The sequence below is a fragment of the Schistocerca americana genome, chromosome 7 (assembly GCF_021461395.2).
Source record: "Schistocerca americana isolate TAMUIC-IGC-003095 chromosome 7, iqSchAmer2.1, whole genome shotgun sequence".
Lineage (NCBI taxonomy): Eukaryota > Metazoa > Arthropoda > Insecta > Orthoptera > Acrididae > Schistocerca > Schistocerca americana.
Window position 1 is genome coordinate 296,904,388 of NC_060125.1, and position 22,580 is coordinate 296,926,967.

Below are 22,580 nucleotides of genomic sequence, written 5' to 3' on the forward strand. Positions count from 1 at the left end.
CATCGTGACCTCTTTCAAAGTACCCTTGACCATTGGCATTTCGATTCCTAAATCCATATCCGCCACTGTATGAGTGTCCGTTGCCGTCCCTATTTCGGTACCAATTATTCTGGTTATTGTTTCTATGCCAATTGTCTCCATTGTGCCACTGTCCTTGTCTGTTAAATTGCCTGAAATTATTGGTGTTAGGATTACGATTATGATTATTGGAATATTCGTTCCTAGTCCTCTCCTTTTGCTGTTCCCTTTCCTTCCTTTTTTCTTTTACCTCATCTTCTTTAAACACAAATTCAAGTTCCCTTAAAACCTCTTTGAATTCTTCGGTATTTTCATTTTTCCCTACTGTCGCCTGTTGATACTTTACCGGTAACTTCATTCTACACAGACGTATCAGCTCTCCGTTAGTGTATGGTTTGTCTAGGCATTGATTCTTTTTGTCCATTTTAGCAAAGAATTTTACCACGCTTTTCTCTCCTGTGTTTTCATATAGTGCCATCTGAAGTAAGTCGTATTTAATTTTGTTTTGCGCCTCCTTGGACCAATATCTTTCAAGAAATGCTGTTCTGAACTGTAGGTAAGACGTATATGTAGCCGCGATCTTTTGCATCACCTCTGCTACTGTCCCTGACATTAGTGCACAAATGAAGTCAAGTTTGTGAGCTACACTCCAGTGGTTTGGTAAGCCTACTTGAAACTGGTCGATGAATTTGCGTGCATGCAAGCTGAGGTGCTCTCCCAGTGAAGTACTGAGGAGAGACTTGTTCCTCGCTCCAGGAGCGACAATGGAATGGCGCCTCTCCATGCCAGGCATGAAGGTGTATATCTTTCAGTCTCTTCCATTACTCCTTCAGCTCAAGGCGTCAGAAATATCGTCCGCCAATTAGCATTGCTCTTCTAAAATGGGAGAATGACGTTTCTTGTATGGCGACCAGTCCAGAAATCTGTAGTATCGGCGTTTGGCGTTTGCTGTCTCCCTGTGAAAATCTCTGAAACTGCGTGCTATGTGTAAAGAATGCATTGGTTAGACGCTCCCACAAGATGTAGTGGAATTTGCTTTTGAGCCGATTACAGGGTCGTTCCCCCTATCACTCGGGCACGTGCTGTCTACTCCATGGGTGGCCGAGGTTGACTCGTTCTCTGAAGGGACCGGCCTCCCGGTGTGTGGTCTGCCTCTCTCGAACTAAAAGCTCCTGTGACCGTCGTGTCTGGAATGTATGTGTGTACGCCAGCCTCGAGTATTTCAACCCCGGTGCGCACTTGTTATTTGCATATCGTTTACATGAATTCACACAACATTGACTTTATCTTATCGAGTTCGGGTTCGAATGAAGCGTCTTGATGTGCAGAATATGATTGTGAGGGCGGAATATGTAAGCAATGAAGGTCAGGAGACCATGATGTCTTATATAGTGTGTAAGCTTAGGGACTGATGACCTTAGCAGTTAAGTCCCATAAGATTTCACACATTTGAACATTTTTTTGCAATGTCACGTTCAACAATAGTGGAATGGTGCCAGAAATATGAAGAAAGCAGCAGATACTTGAGAAGTCCAGTTCTTGCACAATGCGATTTCCACCTGCACGGCAAGCTGAAGGAACATCTGGGGGAAAGATTTTCCAATGATGAGGACGTTCACATAGCGGTTGTCAAGCAGCTCCGTGACTAAGTACCAGATTTCTGCCATAGAGATAAACGTATATCGTTACGAACATTTGTTTACAGTAACTTGATGGCTATGCTGGAAAATAGTGACATGTACATGTGGCACTCTGAAGTGTAGTGCAGTATTTAAAAAAAAGTACCTGGACTCCCATAATGATGTGTAGCTTACATTTCAAAACACCCCCTTACAGTCATAGTTGTAGAGAAACAAATACAGAACAAAGTTATAAAACTCTACAGAGTATAGCAAACTCCCCCTGCGTATTTGAACCCCCATAGAAATTTCTCAGTTCAACCGCAAACTGGTAAAGGTGACGTACAGTATACGGCTAAAGCCTTACCACTAGAGGCTGCTCCTATCTGTACTCTGTGTAGCTCTCGCAGATGACGTCCCGAAAAGCAAATCTGGTAGCGCATTATTTTCTTCATAAGATGCAAATAGGCTACCTTTGATTCTAATTCGTGCTGCAAGTAGCCAGGTTCTATTAAATGAGTCGCGGGATGCTATTAAAATGAGTTTATTTTCAAACACTGTAAAGTGATTACAGCTTAGTATTTTGAAACGGTTCCTTTCACAACGTTAATAAGTTCCAACAGCAAGGTAAAGCCGAATAAAATATATGAACAGTGTCTGAATGCATTCCATCGGTAACTGTAGCGTATCAGTAGGCTCAGAGAACTCACTGTCGCCTGATGAACAGCTTGTTGCGCAGCTGAAACCTCTTGCTTACTTCGTAACACTTTGCATCCCATTTTACAACTTCTGTGGGTTACCAATATCACTTGTTCACTGAAGTTACTAGTTTACTGCATAGTGTTAATGCTGTGACAAAGCTCTGATGACCTGTAGGCTCCTACTAGTACCAGTTATGCCAAAAGACGATTCTAATTATTGATATTTAATAAAGTAAAAGCAGCGCTTCACGTCAGAACTCCTGTGGTTCCTCCATACCTCGACTATCAAGTAAGATCCGTTCTCCAGGTTTGCGCTCACCTCTCCACTCTCGAGACTCATCATCGCGTCAAAGGATCCGGCTGCTACCTCTGCCTCCACGGGAACCCGCTCCCTGTTGACTGATGGCTATACTCTCCAGCACTGCTTCATTCAGCGAATTGACCTCGGCTGTCTGCTTGTTCCCAACAAAAATAAAATTTGTAAAATAGTATCCCTCAAAACAAGGGACACGTCACGGTATGTATGGGGAAGAAAATTCCACAATACTGGAACAATGCTGTAATTGTTCTACTTCGGAAGAAAGGAACTACACAAGACATAGCAATCTACAAACTTATAATTGTCAGCATCCACGGAGGGACTTGCCTACCACTGCCACTTGCTCCATTGTTTCTTCGGAGGTGTTAATGGTCCATGGGAAGAAAGATTTTTAGTAACCCTCTGCGTGGGGTGTAATCTCTCTTATTATACCTTCATTGTCTTTTCGTGAGTTATACATAGGTTGACTCATCTAGGAACGTACTCTCTTGGAATCTTAATAGTAGACCGTATCATGAAGCAAAACGCCTCGCTACCAGTGTCTGCCACCGCAGTTGGCTGGCTGTCTCCGTAAAACGTCCGTGTTTACTAAATGAACCGGTAACGTAACGTCCTGCTCTTTTTAGGGTCATCCCTCTTCACTCTATCAGTCCTAGCTGGTACGGATTCCTGACTGACGAGAGATATTCAGGTATAGACAGAACGGGGGTTTTCTAAGCTACGTCCTTCGTGTGTCGACTACACTTCCTGAGACTCTTCCAGCAAATCTCAGTCCGGTACCTGCCTTCCTTGAGATTAGTTTTGCGATCGTTCCAGTTTACGTTGCCCGTATCATGTACAAGATATTCTCTGAATTAGTCAGTAATCACACAGAAAAAAACAAAAGATCTTGATCATGTAAAGGAACAAGCTGACTTAAGATATGTTTGTACCACAATTCTCCATTTGTGAACTCTGAATAATGGTTGTAATTTCTAGCGTTTCATAAGGCTTCTCACTATCTTTCAATAAAATCTGTTGCAACAGCACTTCAGAACTGAGGAAAAGGTTCAACATATTTTATTATACAGAAAAATATACATAACACGTTAGCATCAACAAGTGAGAAAATGAGAACTGAAAGAGAATTCGGGCAAGATGAGTCCATACCACCAAAGCTATTCTCGTCAGTCTTACAGGAAGCTTTTCGTTTGTTAAACTGATCAAAGCGAAAAAATATACATATTATTGTATTAATGGAGCGTGTAAGAAGTTCAAAGGACCCTCTGATTTCAAAATAAAATAATACGAAGAAAAAGATTGAAGGCAGAATGCAAAAACGATATGTTTAATATGAAAGTAGCAAGAATTTTATAAAGACATTTCGAAATAGTAGTTACAAAAGCTGCTAAAAGATGACGTAGTACGCTCTACAGTTCGTATCTGCCTGCATAAATAAATTTGTCCTCTGCAAGCAGCTTTTGAAATCACATCACAGTCTTTTCTAAATGCCCACCGCCCGCAGTGGAAGGGTACGAACATTGAAATATATCATCAACTCTTGCAGTATCTCATTGGAAATGTATTCACTTTCCATACCGACTAGCTGTTCGACTGGTCCAGCGTGCTGGAACAGTTGCGGCAGCCGTTGCATTTCCATGCGTCCCACAGGAGCCAGATCGGATGTACATGGAGACCAATCCGTGCTTTCACCAGTAAAATGGGAAAATCCAAAGCAATGGCTCTATTATCGAAGTCATCATCAAGAAAGCGAAACACTTGTTAGGTGCGATGTAGTCGTATGAACAATTCTGGGAGTAGTCGATCCTCCAACACTTGGTGGTGACACATTGTTCCAAAACTGCTACGTGACGTTCACTAGTTATAAATTCTCGAACTGGAAAAGGGTCGATAATGTCTTTGCTGTGCACCGCTGCCCAAACAACAACTTGGGGAGGATGTAGTGGTTTCGCGTCACACAAACTGGGATTCTGGGAACGCCAAAATCAGCAGTTTCGTTTATTCACAAAACAGTTCTGATGGAAGAGTGCTTTATCTGTGAACCAGATGCAGCCAACATCGAAACATTCGTAAAGCTATTGTGAGAATCTGGTTTGTAAAGTCAGTCGTTTGTCGCACAGATGGTATTGTTACTTTGAATACTGGGTGGAAAGCGTGTAGACTGTTTCTCAGTATCGTGCGCTTGCTGTAACACTTCCAACCAGTCTGCTGGAACTCTTCAGGCAGACTTCCACGGTTGTTGCTGCACGATCCAGAAACTCTAGCGACATTTTAATGTGTAGCTAGAGTTTCACACTAGGTAATCAGCCTTACATCCTGTCGGTTCGAATTTCGGGAAGAGCTTTCTAAAGGTTTTCACATAGAGGCGTTTAGCAACATTAAATAGTGTCTGAAAACTGTGACTTGCTGTCGTAATACTGTGTACTAACCTGTAATATTCTAGTACTATAAACTTATTTTTTTCAGTGGAATAGATGATTTCAAACTTTCCCTCGGTACGCAAACGTCCCTTCACGTTTCGAAGTACTAATAATCGACAACACGTATTGCGATTACAGCGACATCTGTAAGCAGATTTTCTAACTACTATACCGGAATTATAAAATTTGTACCTCTTCCACAATGAATGTGCCATTTGTTGGATTCTTCTATCGACCTTTGTTTTCACGTGATTTTATTTTAAAATCAGGGAGTCCTTTGTTGAAGACCCTCTATGTGAACTATGTTATGTGGATGAACTCTAGTGTCTGCTTGTAGTGGAAATAAATTACAACGAAAAGGAAAAACTAGAAATTAATAATGAAGACAAAAAACTGGTTGACGAATTTTCTTATTTAGGGCTTTTGGATACATACACTGTGTGATCACATGTATCCGGACACCTGGCTGAAAAGACCTACAAATTCGCGACGCACTCCATCGGTAATGCTGGAATTCAGTATGTTGTTGGCCCACCCTTAGCCTTGATGACAGCTTCCACTCTCGCAGGCATACGTTCGATCAGGTGCTGCCATGTTTCTTGGGGAATGGCAGTCCATTCTTCATGCAGTGCTGCATGGCTGAAAATGACCTACAAATTCGCGACGCACTCCATCGGTAATGCTGGAATTCAGTATGGTGTTGGCCCACCCTTAGCCTTGATGACAGCTTCCACTCTCGCAGGCATACGTTCAATCAGGTGCTGCCATGTTTCTTGGCGAATGGCAGCCCATTCTTCACGCAGTGCTGCACTGAGGAGAGGTATCGATGTCGGTCGATAAGGTCTGGCACGAAGTCGGCCTTCCAAAATATCCCAAACGTGTTCTGTAGGATTCAAGCCAGGACTCTGTGCAGCAGTCCATTACAGGTATGTTATTGTCGTGTAACCACTTCGCCACAGGCCGTGCATTATGAACAGGTGCTCTATCGTGTTGAAAGATGCAGTCGCCATCTCCGAATTCCTCTTCAACAGTGGAAAGCAAAAAGGTGGTTAAAACATAAATGTATGGCTGTGCTGTGATAATGCCACGCAAAAAAACGAAGGGTGCAAGCCCCCTACATGAAAAACACGACCACACCATAAAACCATTGCCTCATAATTTTACTGTTGGCACTACACACGCTAGCAGATGACGTTCACCGGGCTTTCGCCATACCCACACCCTGGTATCGGATCGCTACGATGTGTACGTGATTCGTCACTCCACACAACGTTTATCCACTGTTCAATCGTCCAATGGTTACGCTCCTTACACCAAGAGAGCCGCCGTTTGGCTCATACCGGCGTGGTGTGTGGCTTACGAGCAGCCAGTAGACCATGAAATCCAAGTTTTCTCACTTCCCGCCTAACTGTCACAGGGATCCTGATGTACTTGGGGATTCCTGTGTGATGATCTGGATAGATGTCTGCCTATTAGACATAACAACCCTCTTCAACTGTCGGCGGTCTCTGTCAGCCAACAGACGAGGTCGGCCTGTACGCTTTTGTGGTGTACATGACCCTTCACGCTTCCATTTCACTATCACATCGGAAATAGTCGATCAAGGGATGTTTAGGAGCGTGGAAATCTCGCGTACAGACGTGTGACACAAATGACACCAAATCATCTGATCACGAACGAAGTACGTGAATTCCACGGAGCGCCCCATTCTGCTCTCTCATGATGTCTTTGACTACTGAGGTCGCCGATATGGAGTACATGGCAGTAGGTGACAGCACAACGCACCTAATATGAAAAACGTATGGTTTTGGGGGTGTCCGGATACTTTTGGTCACATAGTGTATATTCGATGTTCAGGTAGCAAATCCAATGGAAAACTACAAACGCACACCGTGGGTTTGTCAACCCGGTTAGTGTTTCCAAAAGTAGCATTTTAGATGCATGTGCAAAGAAAAGTTTACTATTATTATCTATTGCCAGTTTTGAAATATGACAGTAACAAATGAGCTTTTAAACTAATGGTTACTAGGCGATTAACAAAGAAATGGGTACTATCAAATACTACTACAAACAGGAAAACCTTCATGTGCATCAAGAAGCGAATTCAGATGGAAACGTCGACGTGATGATAGTTACAATGAAGTTGTAATGGGTGGGGCACTCAGCCAGGCGAATGGTTGGAAGATGTTCTAAGGAATTCTTTGCTGGCTTCCAAGATGACGACCAAATAGCTGGTCGGTGGATGAGAAAAATCATTTAGGAGCTATATGTGTACGTATGTCTGGAGGCTATAACGTACGACGTCGTAAACAAACAGAAATGCTAGTCAAATTTCAGATGATGGTGATGTTGGTATAATACCTCACTGCATCAGTAACTCGCATTCTGGTCACAGCTTTTACCCAACTGTGATGTATGTCTCAGGTATTAATGGTGCCTTCCCTTATTCGAAACTAACTAAAGGAGAAGATTACTCTGGTACTGTTTTGCATGCTGAATTGTGGATCGCAGTCTGCAGTACAGAGTAGTAAGTGGGGTGTACAGTTTTCCATTTTGAAATCTCCAGTTTTATAATAGACCGCAATATTCGTAATGTATGGAAGTAACTGGCAATCTCGTACTGTCAACAAAATGATCTAGGAGATAATTAAAAGAAGGATCCGATAATTATGTAAAATTCTCTTTCTATATGTAAAGGGGCGGTATAGCTGGGTTCTCTTTCACTGTGTCACTACTACACAGCGTTTTAATAAGTGGGTCAACCATCGACCAAGCACGGACATTAGTAAGGTCAAACTCTTCTCGTAAACGTGTATCTTGTTTTCGGCTGTTTTGCAGGTACGGATACGACATAGTAATCCGTTCAAGTCCAATCTGTGTGAAATATACTGCCTGACAAAAGAAGTAAAACACTCATAATGGGAGAAGGACAGGAAAACTAACTTCACAGGTTGAAAGGATCATCATCATCATCATCAGCCAATTCAATCATTAAATGATGTGGCCTCTTCGAGTTGTGGATTCAGGTAGGCTTTCAGCAGTCTTCTCCAAGTGGGACGGTCTTGGGCAGTTCTCTGCCAGGTGTCACCAGCGATCTTCTTGATGTCTTTGTCCCGTCTGTCTGGTGGTCTTCCTCCAAGCCTCCGGTGCTCTCTCGGAACCCACTCCAGTACTAGCTGCGTCCATCTGTTGTCTTTTCTTCTTGCGACGTGGCCAGCCCACTGCCATTTCAAGGAACCTACTGTCTCTAAGATGTCGTTAACCTTCGTCACAGACCGGATGTCATCTGCCCTTTTCCTATCCTTTCTTGTATAGCCCAGCATTTATCTCTCCATGGCTCTCTGTGCTGTCCTAAGTTTCCCTTTTGTAAATGAGTTCAGTGTCCATGTCTCGCAGCTATATGTCATCACAGGAAGAATGCATTTATCAAATACTGCTTTCTTCAGATTTACTGGCATTTTTGATCTGAATACTGTTGAATTCTTCCCAAATACTTGCCAGCCAAGCTTGATGCGTCGATAGATTTCTGGCCTTATGTCTCCCTTCATATTTATAATCTGGTCAAGGTAGACATATTCACTGTCCTCTTCTAATAGACTGTCCTTGACTTTCACATCTCCAGCTGGGACCCATTTGTTGGACATTGCTTTTGTTTTGGAAAGGTTCATGTTCAAGCCAACCAGCTGACATTCCGAATCAAGATCTGTAACTAAGTTTTGGAGCTCTGCGAAGTCTTTGGCCAGTAAGGCAATATCATAATCAAATCTCAAGTTGGTAAGCCTTCTTCCATTAATTCTAATTCCCTTGCCTTCCCAGCTCAGCTTTGACATAGCCATTTACAATACAGCAGTGAACAGTTTTGGAGAGATGGGATCGCATTGCCTGACACCCCTCATGATGCGGAATTCTTGAGTAGATTCGCCGATGTTAACATAGGCTGAAGAATTGTCGTAGATTTTCCTGAGCACTTCAATGTATGCTGCTCCCACTCCTTGCTCACTCAAAGCTTGGAGGACAGCTACATGGCTGACGGACTCAAATGCCTTTCCAAAGTCAACAAAGGAAATGCAGAGAAGCAGTTGGTATTCATTCGCTCTGCTTATCACTTCACTAACGGTCAGAATGTGGTCAATAGTGCTAAAATTGCTTCGGAATCCTGCTTGTTCTATAGGTTGGGCTGAGTCTAGGGTGAAACAAATTCGGTTTAACAAGATATTTGTGAAAATTTTGTACAAAATTGAGAGCAATCTGATAGGACGGTAGTTTTTAATATTGTGAATACTTCCTTTCTTGTGTATCAAAATAATCTTAGCCTTGGTCCACGATAGTGTGATTGAAGCATAGTCCAGACAGGAAGTAAATACTTTTGCCAAGTGATTTATTGTTACCTCTCCTGCCAGTTTGAGGATGTCAACACTGAGCTTATCATCACCCGGTACTGTTCATGCTATCTACAGCACACTTGACTTCCGATGGGAGTATATCTGGAACACTAGGTACATCATTTAATTTAGATACACTTAAATTTTCCCTTGGATTGCTATACAAATTGCTATAAAAGTCTCTGATGAACTTCAAAACCTCCTCCTTTTCAGTGATTCGACTGTCATTTCCATCTAGTGCGATAATTTGCTTTTTACCGATTGTGAGTTTGCGTTTGGCTGACTTTAAGCTTGTCTTGTTCGCCAAGCTTGCTCGTAAGGTGTCTTCAGTGAATTTCTGTATGTCAGTTTTCATTTCCCTTCGCACTGCCTTACATAGTTCGGAATACGCTACCATGTCACGATCGGTTCGGATTTTCGTTTCTCTCCTCTATTGCAAAAGATTTTCAGTTTTGGCGCTGAATTTCTTTGGTTGTTTATTTTTTTGGCATAGGCCACCGGCTTCTTGTGCACTTGAAACAATCATTTCCGCCAAATCACCATCTTTAGTTACGTGGAACTTGCCTTGGAGGACTTCTTGGAATTTTGAGGATGTTCTTCCAGGTTTTTGAGGTTTATTACCCTTCTCTTCCCTTTCATAAGTTTATTCCTTTCATTTCTTACATTGAGTTCAACCCTTGCTTTCACGAGACGGTGATCACTGCCAGTGTTGAACTGATTTAGCACTGATAGGTCTTTTACAATCTGCGGAATGTTTGATAGAATAAAGCCTATCTCATTTTTGACACTGAAATTTGGGCTCCTCCAAGTCCATTTTCGGTCAGGGTGCTTCTTAAAGAACGTATTCATGATGAACATATTGGTGTACTCAGCGAACTGGACTTATCTCTCACCTCTATCGTTTCGGTCGTCAATCCCATAGTTGCCCCACCACTGTGTCGCCTTGTTTCTTGGTGCCAACTTTTGCATTGAAATCGCCAATGACCATCTGGAAGTGACAATTGCTATCTTTTTTACAGGTGCTATCCAGACTTTCGTAAAAGGATTCAATTTCTTCGTCAGGGTGTCTTGAGGTGGGAGCGTACACCTGATCAATCTGTATTTCATACCTATTCGACACCTTCAGAACCATTCGAGCTGTCTTGCTGGAAGTTCGTTCTAAGACAGATACTCTATCAGCAATATTCTTGTTGATTAAGAACCCAACTCCATTGAGTTTTCCTTCTGGGTCGCCACAAAAGTAAAACAAGTTGCCAGAGTGCAAACGGAGACAGTCTTCCCCTTTTCGGCGTACTTCGCTTAAACCAACAATATTCCAGTTGATTTTTGTAAGCTCTTTCTCGATTTCTTCTAGTCTGTCGTTGCCTATTAGAGAGCGACAGTTATATGTACAGACTTGAAGAGTCTGTATCTTCTTCTCAACATCTCTTGGTGTTTGGGACATCAAAGTTGCTCCCACCCGGAGATCAGACTGTGGAGCTATTACTCCGGAAAATTTAATATTAATGTCACACAACAAAACTCGAAGGTGAGAAGCATAATCGCCACGCTTTCTTCAGAACGGATTGGCGATATAATTTCCAGGCCGCCCCTGACATGCAGTACAGACGCCTTTGGTAGGCCGTTCCACTAGAGTACAGACGTCACCACGTTGCTAGTTTTGCTACTTCTGGTCCACCCCGGGTATTTCATTTCCCCGGCGCACCCATATCTGAGAGACTTTCCTCTATCCGCCACCTGGGGAGGCGCCCAATGGGGGACTATCAACCCCACACTGAAAGGATATGTGGTGTTATTTCATTGATTACAAAATCGAAATACATTTACAAAGAACTTGGCAGAATGAGCCTACTTATCTGTACGATTCTGAATCTCCCTTTGGCCAGGTTTTATGACCTGATTCGGTTCGGAAGGGTGTCATAAAGCCGTTGTATATTCTCCTGAGCATAGCTGACTCATACCTGGTGTAACTGGCCCCTGATATCCCTGATACTGACACTGGGACAGAGATAATATCCGAGCTGGTCACGTACAAATTCAGTTGTGGATAGATCTTCTGGACATGAAGGTATCTACGCTCACGCAGACAGCTTATAGACACAAGTATCGCGAATGGGCGAGAACTGTCCTGATAAAAAATGGTGTCATAATACTTTCATATGAGAAGTAACTCATGACACGAGATGACCGTCACGTACCGCTTTGCCGTCAGAGTTCCCTCAATCACTGCCACTCATGACCTGAAATATGACTGGGGTCCCCATACAACGGCACCAAGAATAGCACTAAATTGCCACTCCAGAACATTTGAAGAGCGGAGCTCTCGCCAGATCGCCGCCATAGTCAGAGACGATGGCCGTCCTAGGTAGCACAGAAGCGCGAGCAACCTCTGAACTCCAGTCATCAACAGCCCATGCTTTTCAGACACGGCACCACTCCAAATGCAGCCGTTAGTGTGTGTCATTAACGGTATGGAACTGTAGTTCCCCAGCCAGGGTGCTGCTAGTCCCAAACCAATGCTGCGGAATGACTCAAAACATTTCAAAGAGTCCGTTTCTTGTTCTAGGTTGGCAGGCGCAGGTTTGAAAGGATTGCGATGTGCTTGATGCACAAAATGGCAGTCCTCCTTTTGTCGTGGTCAAACGTTGTCGTCTGATACCTTAATGACGGAATATGCTTCCTCTCATCTTCCCAAGCAGTATAACACTGGGCCACTATCACATCCGAATGCCCCACAAATCTGGATATAGCACTATTTGCAAGCCAAAAAAATGGGCCCACAGAGGCCCCTTTGAACTCTTGTCAGGTGCCAATAACGTTGTCTCTTCACGAGTGCATGCAATCTTATCATCTTTCACAGAGGTCATTCAAAATTTGACGTTATTCAGGCCACTTTATATAATCTACCAGACCTTGTACAATCACTAAACATGAACAATATTAGAGAGCAGCAACTCTGATTGTTTGTACATCCGCCGATGGAGTGTATGTGTATGTTACATCGACATCTGACCATGTGTTCTGGGAATTCTATTATTTTTTGCAGACAGTTCACAATCACCGGCAACGTGACACAGGGGCTGTGAGGATTACCTGAAAATCAAGCAACCACAGCCGATAGGAAGAGTGTTTCATCTACACGACAGACGAAAGGAAAACGACTGAGAAGACTGAAAAGCAATGTGTAAAATATACTGAAATGGACCATCCATTGTGTATGCATTCCTCAACGTGCCACGGTTTACAATCGTGAAAGTGGACAACTGTCAAACTTCAAATCAAAAGTTCTTGGAACTTCTTTCGCTACTGGAGATGGTCTGTATAGTGGTGTATGAAAATGGTAAGTTACGGCATCGTCACGCTCCACTTTCAACTGCATCTTTCCATAATAACTGGCTTAGAAATGTCAAAGGTTGAAAGAAGGCGACGGCATACAAAGCCCAATTAAACCATGCCTAGTAAAGCCCTGTGGTGTTTAAAAATAACAGTCAGGTTGTGGACAGCTTAACTTTAAGCGCCCTCGAGTGTTTTAACGGTTGCGAGTGGCACCGGGGCAACATACGCCGTGTTGTAGCTGTCAAATGATTAGCTTCCCTATCACGACAACAGCGTGTCGACCAGTATTTAGTGTAAGGCAGTTGCAACTTTACACTCACATATCGCTATGGAGTTTTTGATTGTTTTGTATTTCTTTACTTTCCCTGTGCTGGAGGAGAGTATGAGGCTTGTTAGTTCAGGAAGAGACGAGCAAATCCAATTGTGCATTTCTGCTCTTGGTGGTTAGTCGCCATGTTAGTTGCACCATCGCGTTTATTTTGCAACAGAACAGTATAATCAGGTGATAGCAAAGCAGAAACAAAACAAGGACTACAGAACGTAAACAACGACGCATAACGGTAGACAAAAATGTTCTTCGTTTTTTCCAACTTAACGGATTTACACACATATTCCGACAACTGGTTAATGCGCTCAGTATGAAATGAAATAACCTCTGGCTCAAATACAGGCCTGACAGCAACGAGGCATGCTGTGAATGATGTCATCAATCTCATGTTGAGGTAATAACGCCCATTCTTCCTGCCGCGCTGATCGCCAGCCCTGGACAGTGCTTGGTGGATGCTGACGTGATGCAACCTGTGTACCTAGTGTATACCAGACGTGCTTTATGGGATTCAAATCGGCAGAGCAAGCAGGCCACGCCACGGGTGCAATATCTTCAGTTTCCAAGAGAACATCAAACACGCTTGCTCTTTGAGACCGAGCATTATCGTCCAGCAATACGAGGTCTGGGTCCACAGCACCTCGCAACAACTACACATAAGGTCCCAGGATCTCGTCACGACTCCTGACGGCAGTTAAACATTGCTGATTTAACCGTACAATTTCACGAAGAGGTGTTCAAGTGGTCAACACAATCCAAGGCCACACCATTAGGTGTCGCTCTCGATATTAGTCTCTTTCCAAACGGCTAGGTCCGGAAATCATGGTTCAAATGGCTCTGAGCACTATGGGACTAAACTTCTATGGTCATCAGTCCCCTAGAACTTAAACCTAACTAACCTAAGGACATCACACAACACCCAGTCATCACGAGGCAGAGAAAATCCCTGACCCCGTCGGGAATCGAACCCGGGAACCCGGGCATGGGAAGCGAGAACGCTACCGCACGACCACGAGCTGCGGACCCGGAAATCATGTTCCCCGTTCCCTCCAGTTGCGAGTCCAGCGATAATCACTGCCCAGACCAAATCTAGACTCATCTATTAAAAGAATATTGGCCCACTGTTCGAGCCTCCAGGTGGCATGTTGACGGCTCTACTGTAGATGTTCCCTTCTGCGAAGACGGCTCATAGATGCAGCAGGTCTCTGACAATAAAGACCACTCGGCCGTAGCCTTCCGTAAACCGTTTGCCTCGCTATAACACGTTCAGTGGATGCTGAAGGGGCAGACGCCAGTTGCCGTTCAGTACAAAGGCGGTACTGACGTGCCATTACAGCCAAATTACTTTTCTCTCTTTCTGATATTAGACGTGGTGGGTCCCGCCCTGGTCTTCGGGATGTTTCGATCTCTATAAACTATCGCCACATCTGAAAAACAACGGAACGATTCACAATAAGCCATCGGGCCACATCAGTTTGCGACGGTCCTGCTTCCATTCTTCCCATGGCCCTCCACCGCAGAGCGCCTTCTAGGTGCTTCTCTGCGCCATACTGTACCGTCTGGAGTGTGTATACAGTTATTGTGGATGTGGGACTACCTGGTGAACACTATCCCGTCTGATGTCTGATAGGTGCCCTGATACCATTGTTGGTGTGGTTGTCTGGTGACCTGAATGCCATCCTCTCTGCAGAAAACGATAATATCTGTTGCATGATTATATCATGAATTAGACGCAGGAGGGGGAAATAATGGTTTGTTGCTTTAATTTTGGATACCAGTGTAGCTTCCCAGGGGACTGTGTTTTGCAAAAGTCCGCGAGCTCGGCCAGCCGTGTGCTTTTGTCGGAAAATGCGGTGTTCGCATTTATGGCATCTTCCTGTAGGCACATTAAACAAGGAACCACTTGACTGCGAAGTCGCAAAAGGTCATTCATGTTTACGACGTTCGACACCCCACTTCTTTTTTACCACGGCACCACAATATTGGCTGCTAATGGCGTCAGGAGACGGGACTGGAGGTATCCAATCGCGAGTGCAGTTACACTGCTCAGTTTACGAGTAAATCGCAACAATGCTGCAGTGCTAGTGCTGTCGATACACAGTAGAGCAATGGAAACGATAACAAAGCAAACATCGCATTATACCTTCAATAACAGTTCGTCAGAAAGGAACCCAAGGAATTTCACAGAGAAAGTAGTGGCAGATGAAATATTAGCGTTTCTGCAAGATGATTCTGTGGAGTATTTGGTGTCGTGTGCGCGCGAGTGTGCGGGCACTGTAAGTGATATTGAAACAGGTGTCGAGCCATGTAGTTCATGGTCCTCGTCGGTCAGGGAGACACAAATCCCTTTTCTAAAGGAGCGTAGTAAAGGACAATCGTTGTCCAAGGAACGCCTGCTAAACATACTTACGTACACGGAAAAACATTTGCAGCATAGTTTAAAAAAATTATGAACAGATTTCGACTAAGTTCGCAGCAATACGACCGTGTAGTGCATACGAAAAACTACGGATATTCAAGGGAAGACAAGGCACACTTGTTACAAAAACCGATGTTTGCACGTTTCAAGATTGTTCGATACAGTTTATAGAATGTGCGTGATAGTGACGTACTATGTTACACACATCAAACTGTAAGCGACATACAATAATGCGATTTCCAGTGAAGCTTTGGATGGTTGCGTAACTTCAAACAGTGCTGCAGAATTGAAAAGATGTAAGGTAACAAAATTTCAAACAAAGCGTGACTTCACGATGCACAGAAAATTGAGGAATCGGCCAGTGAATTTGTAGATCAGATAAACAAACTTGACCCATCTTTCAGTAAGGAATGTGTTTTCAACTCCGAACAATCGGGATTTGAGAAAGAAATGCACGTGAAATGAACCAATCAAATTAAGGCACCAAGAGACTTGTGCGAAGAACAACGAACACAATGCCTTAACGCATCCGTATACAATTATGCTGACTGTTAATCTGGATGGTAAATTGGATGGGAAGTTTTTTATTGTTCTGCGAGAAGTTGGAGGAGCTTTGCCCCCTACGATTCTTTCTCGCGTGGGCGGCCTTGCAAGGGCAGTAGGGAATACTTACGTCACAGCAAGCAAGAGTGGAGAAATGGGCGTAAGAGAACTACAAGTATGGTATGAGGTCTGCTTTTGGCCAATAGCTGGTGGAAATAGACTGTTTTTGGTTGATTCTGCGTACTAAAATCATATTACTTTAGAGCAAAATATCACTCCCGAAAGGTACCTGACATTACAGTTGATACCACCTAGAACAAATGGGAAAATTCAGCCTCTGGATATTTGTTTTTTCCGTGCCCATAAATCGTATTGTCGCACTATATGGGGCTACGCGTAAAAGGATAGCCAGTTTAACTCCACGACGGACTCTTTCGCGATCGGTTGCATGTCATCACAATCCATCATCATCACCCCCATACACCAATATGATACCATATCGATTTTTAAGAGTGATTAACTATCTGAACGTCCTACACGGTTTGTAACTGCCAAGGAGTTCGCCTTCGATTTTGATTGTGCGAATCTTTGTGATAACTGTGGCATGCCATTCGTCATTCAGTGTCCATAGTGCAAGTTAATAGTTTGTTTTGAACATTTCTCGAATGTCGCCGATGTCCGTTTTATGAAATGTGGAACATAGACCGTACATCCCGTAGAAGGTTGATCTCTGCACGTCCGACCGAGCGAGGTGGCGCAGTGGTTAGCACACTGGACTCGCATTCGTGAGGACGACGGTTGAATGCCGCATCCGGCCATCGCGATTTATATTTTCCGTGATTTCCCTAAATCACTTCAGGCAAATTCCGGGATGGTTCCTTTGAAAGGGCACGGCCGACTTCTTTCCCCACTCTTGCCTAACCCGATGGGACCGATGACCTCGCTGTGTGTCCCCTCCTCGAAATGAACCAACCATTTTCTGTGACCCTCTTGATGCACATAGTGAGTCAATGGTACCTGTTATTTTCCTGTCATAATTGCAAACAGAACACATTCAAATGAGCCTTGCTAAAGATTGAACATGCGCCCTCGCGCTCAAGGATTTCCTTGTAAGAAAGCGCCGCCGCAGCTACGCCGTGCAACGTGAGAGAATTAGGTGTCTTTCATTCCACCCGTTGTCATCGACTCAAATAAGTCGATATGCTTCGCTGCCGGGGTGTGAAGGGCGGGGACACTAGTACCAGCTAATGCATACACCTCAACTTCTTTCATGTACGCTACGCGTGGGAAATTTCGGCAGGGTAACCCTAAATTCGTACATCAGGTGGTCTAGGGGAATACAGTGATATCCAAGGCACTACCACGAGACCAGGCTTGTCTAGAGATTCGGAGCAACATCCATTCTATCCTAGGTGAATACCGTGACTTCATTTCCCTGATGTAAGCTTATCGCTTGCGTTCGTATCAGTGGATTTTGATAGTGCCTTTGGCAGGATCAACCGCGATTTCTTTGACTCGACCATGCGACGCATGGCGATACAACAGAATTTTGTTACCGTCTTTATGCGCCTCCTTCGTGGCGCTCCTTCGACGGTGAGAGTCAATGGCAGGCAGATAGGAACGATTCTTATTTGCAGCTCAGTTACGCAAGGATGTCCCTTGTCGATGGTGCTGTTTGCAATAGTGCTTGAACCATTGATGTATACTCTTAGACGGACTCTTACAGGCGTCCGACTCCGTGCGAGATCCTTCACGTGTCGTGCATTTGCCGACAACTTGATGATGCTCGTCGGTCGGAGAACGAAGTACGTAAGGTGGTTGCCGTTCTTACTACGTAGAGGCGGGTAGCAGAGTCAACATGAATAGCACTAAGATTATGCACATCGGACGGGGGCTGGACGTTCTACGCAGTCCGTTTACGACGGTGAACATCTTGCGAAGCTTAGGAGTACTGTTCACCCGATCGCTACCGCAATCAGCGGCGGCGAACTACCTACGTCTGCTTCAGCATGTCCGACAGCACATACGCTACAACTCCCTCCGAACCCAAGACCTTCTCCAAAGGGTAGAATAGACAAATGTTCATCTGACCTCGTGACTGGCGCACCTGGCACAGGTACTGGCAATGCCACATGATATTACTGACAGGTTAATGGTGGCCTTTGGATACTATGTCAGCCAGGGGATGTTGTTTAAGGTCAAATACGAGACTCTCCCACGCCATTCTGGAGGATGTGTAGAACAAGGCTCTAGTTCTATAACAGCGAGCGACGCTACGGACATGGAACCAACGGCAACACGCCAACAAGTCGGCGATCCTGGACGTGCTTCTTCCCACGTCCTTTCAACCGTCAGTGGTGGTAGCCACAATATCGCCTTCTTTTTCTCACGTCGCGCGATTCTTTGTTTATTTTAGTTGCGTTCAGTTACAGATACCTTCTACAAGGATCCCCACTACCAGTGGGATATATTGATATTTGAGGCCTCATCTTGGCAACAATGCTGTCGAACTTAAACACACAACGAGGGATTGGCGACAGATTTGGCGAGCTGTCCATACGCCTCTCCTCACAACGGCGGAGAGATCGTCTCTGTATACATTAATGGACCGCAAGACAGTGAACCGCCGACGACTGTATGACATTCGCATGGTAGATTCCCCGCTCTGCCTTACATGTGGCATGCTGGACACCGACGAACATTCTCTGCAGCGCGGTGAGGCAAAGGATGTTTGGCGGCTGACGCAACCCGTCAAGGCATTCCTCCGACGCACAACGGACTTTTTATTTCTCCCAGACGCTGTCTTTTCCGTCTCACAGAAAACGTTGGCAATCCGCTGGATTGCAGGACGCGCATCGCACTACCTGCTCTCGCGGACCGTGATGTATGGCATGGACTATTGGCATTATCTACTAGAACAACACGAAATCATCCGACGTCACCCTAAATACAAAATGGATTTAGCGAATTTTCTATGCAGCATGTTTCATGACCTCAGAAGTTAAGTCTCACAGTGCTCAGAGCCATTTGAACCATTTGAGACAGCCTGCACTACACTTGTCCGTCCACTGCTGGAATATTGATGCGCGGTATGGGATCCTTACCAAGTAGGATTGACGCAGGACATCGAAAAAGTGCAAAGAAGGGCAGCTCGTTTCGTGTTATCGCGCAGTAGGGGTGAGAATGCCACTGATATGATACTCGAGTTGGGTCACTGAAACAAAGGCGGTTTTCTTTGTGGCGAGATCTATTTACGTAAATTCAATCACCAACTTCCTCTTCCGAATGCGTAAATATTTTGTTGACACCCACCTAAGTAGGGAGAAATGATCATCATAATAAAATAAGAGAAATCAGAGTTCGAACGGAAAGATTTAGGTGTTCCTTTTTCCCACGCGCCATTCGAGAGTGGAATGGTAGAGAAGTAGTATGAAAATGGTTCGATAAACGCTCTGCCAGGCACTTAAGTGCGAATTACAGAGTAACCATGTAGATGTAGATGTAGACATGCGGAAGTATCAGCAATGATCAAGAGCATGAAGATACCGCAGACTATAGAAACCACTGCATTAAAGACACATAACGTGTTCCACAGGAAACGTGGCCTTTAATTGAAACAGTGTCCTGGTGATCATTCCATTGGCAAAAGAATTCGGAATAGTCCTCCATTCGGATCTCCGGAAGGGACCTGCCAAAGGGGAGGTGACCATGAGAAAAAAACTGAACAATCAACGAGAGGATAATGTTCTACGAGTCGGGGTGTAGAATGTCTGAAGCTTGAACATGGTAGGGAAGCTAGAAAATCTGAAAAGGGAAATGCAAAGCTCAAACTATAATAGCGGTCAGTGAAGTGAAATGGAAAGAAGACAAGTATTTCTGGACAGATCAGTATAGAGTAATATCAACAGCAGCAGAGAATGGTTCAGCAGAAGTAGGATTCATTATACATAGTAAGGCAGAAAGTGTGTTACTGCCAATAGCACAGTGATACGGTTGTTCTTATCAGAATCGACAGCAAGCCAACACCGACAACGGTAGTTCAGGTATACATGCCGACATCGCAAGCTGAAGATGAAGAGATAGAGAAAGAGTATAAGGGTATTGAAAGGGTAATGCTATATGTAAATCGAGATGAAAATCTAATAGTCATGGGGGACTGGAATGCAGTTGTACGGGAAGGAGTAGAGGAGGAGGAGGAGGATATTAGTGTTTAACGTCCCGTCGACAACGAGGTCATTAGAGACGGAGCGCAAGCTCGGGTGAGGGAAGGATGAGGAAGGAAATCGGCCGTGCCCTTTCAAAGGAACCATCCCGGCATTTGCCTGAAGCGATTTAGGGAAATCACGGAAAATCTAAATCAGGATGGCCGGAGACGGGATTGAACCGTCGTCCTCCCGAATGCGAGTCCAGTGTGCTAACCACTGCGCCACCTCGCTCGGTAAGGAGTAGAAGAAAAGGTTACAGGTGAATATGGGCTTGGGACAAGGAATGAGCCTCGTGATGGCTGGGTGTTGTGTGATGTCCTTAGGTTAGTTAGGTTTAAGTAGTTCTAAGTTCTAGGGGACTGATGACCATAGATGTTAAGTCCCATAGTGCTCAGAGCCATTTGAACCATTTGAACCAAGGAATGAGAGGAGAGAGACTAATTAAGTTCTGTAAAAAATTTCAGCTAGTAATAGCAAATACCCTGTTCAAGAAAAACAAGAGAAGAAGATATACTTGGAAAAGGCCGGATGATTCAGAAAGATTTCAGGTAGATTACATCATGGTCAGTCAGGGATTTCGAAATCAGATACTAGATTGTAAGGCGTACTCAGGAGTGGATATAGACTCAGATCACAATTTAGTAGTGATGAAGAGTAGGCTAAAGTTTAAGAGATTAGTCAGGAAGAATCGATATGCAAGGAAGTAGGATACAGAAGTAAGAGGAATGACGAGATACGCTTGAATTCTCTAAGGCCTTAGACACTGCAATATGGAATAGCTCAGTAGGCAGTACAGTTGAAGAGGAATGGATATCACTCAAAAGGGCAATTACAGAATCTACAAAGAAGGTAATTCCGAAGAAAACATGGGTAACAGAAGAAATACTTCAGTTGATTGATGATATAAGGAAGAACAGGAAATACAGGAATGAAATAAATAAGAAGTGCAGAGAACCTAAGACGAAATACCTGCATGAAAAAAGTGAAGAAATCTAAAAAGAAATGATTGTCAGAAGGACTGACACAGCGTATAGGAAAGTCAAAAGAACGTTCGACGAAATTAAAAGCAAGGGTGGTAACATTAAGAGCGCAACGAAAATTCCACTGTTAAATGCAGAGGAGAGAACGGATGGGGAAGAGTACATTGAAGGTCTCTATGAGTGGGAAGATCTGTCTGATGTGATAGAATAACAAACAGGGGTCGATTTAGAAGAGATAGGGGATCCAATATTAGAATCTAAATTTAAGAGAGCTTTGGAGGACTTACCATCAAATAAGGCAGAAGAGGTAGGCAACATTCCATCAGAATTTCTAAAATCGTTGGGTGGAGTGGCAACAAAACGACTGTTCCCGTTGGTGCGTAGAATACATGAGTATGGAGACGTACCATCTAACTTTCGGAAGAATATCGTCCACACAATTCCGAAGACTGGAAGAGCTGACAATTACGAGAATTATCGCGCAATCGGCTTAACAGCTCATGCATCGAAGCTGCTCACAAGAATAATATACAAAACAATGAAAAAGAAAATTGAGGATTTTGTAAATATCGGTCAGTTTGGCTTTAGGAAAGGTAAATGCACCTGGGATGCAATTCTGACATTGCGGTTGACAATGGAAGCAAGACAAAAGAAAAATCAAGACACGTTCATAGGTTTTGTCGACCTGGAAAAAGTGTTCGACAAAGTGAAATGCTGCCAGATGTTCGAAATTCTGAGAAAAATAGAGGTAAGCGACATGATTCGCTGATGACATTGGTGTCCTGAATGAAAGTGAAGAAGAGTTACATAATCTGCCGAAAGGAATGAAACGTCGAATATGGACTGAGAGTAAATCGAAGAAAGATGAAAGTAATGAGAAGTAGCAGAAATCAGAACAGTGAGAAACTTAACATCAGAACTGATGGTCACGAAGTAAATGAAGTCAAGGAATTCTGCTACCTAGGCTGCGAAATGACCAATGACGGTCGGAGCACGGAGGGCATCGAAAGCAGTCTAGCACTGGCAAAAAGGGCATTCCTGGCCAAGAGAAGTCTACTTGTATCAAACATAGCCCGTAATTTTGAGGAAGGAATATCTGAGAATATACGTTTGGAGCACTGCATTGTATGGTAGTGAAACCTGGGTTGTGGGAAAACAGGAACAGAAGAGAGTCGAAGCATTTGAGATGTAGTGCTACAGACGAATATTGAAAATTAGGTGGAATGATAAGGTAAGGAATGAGGAGTATCCGCGTAGGATTGGCGAGGAAAGCAATTTACGGAAAACACTACCAAGGTGAAGAGACAGGATCA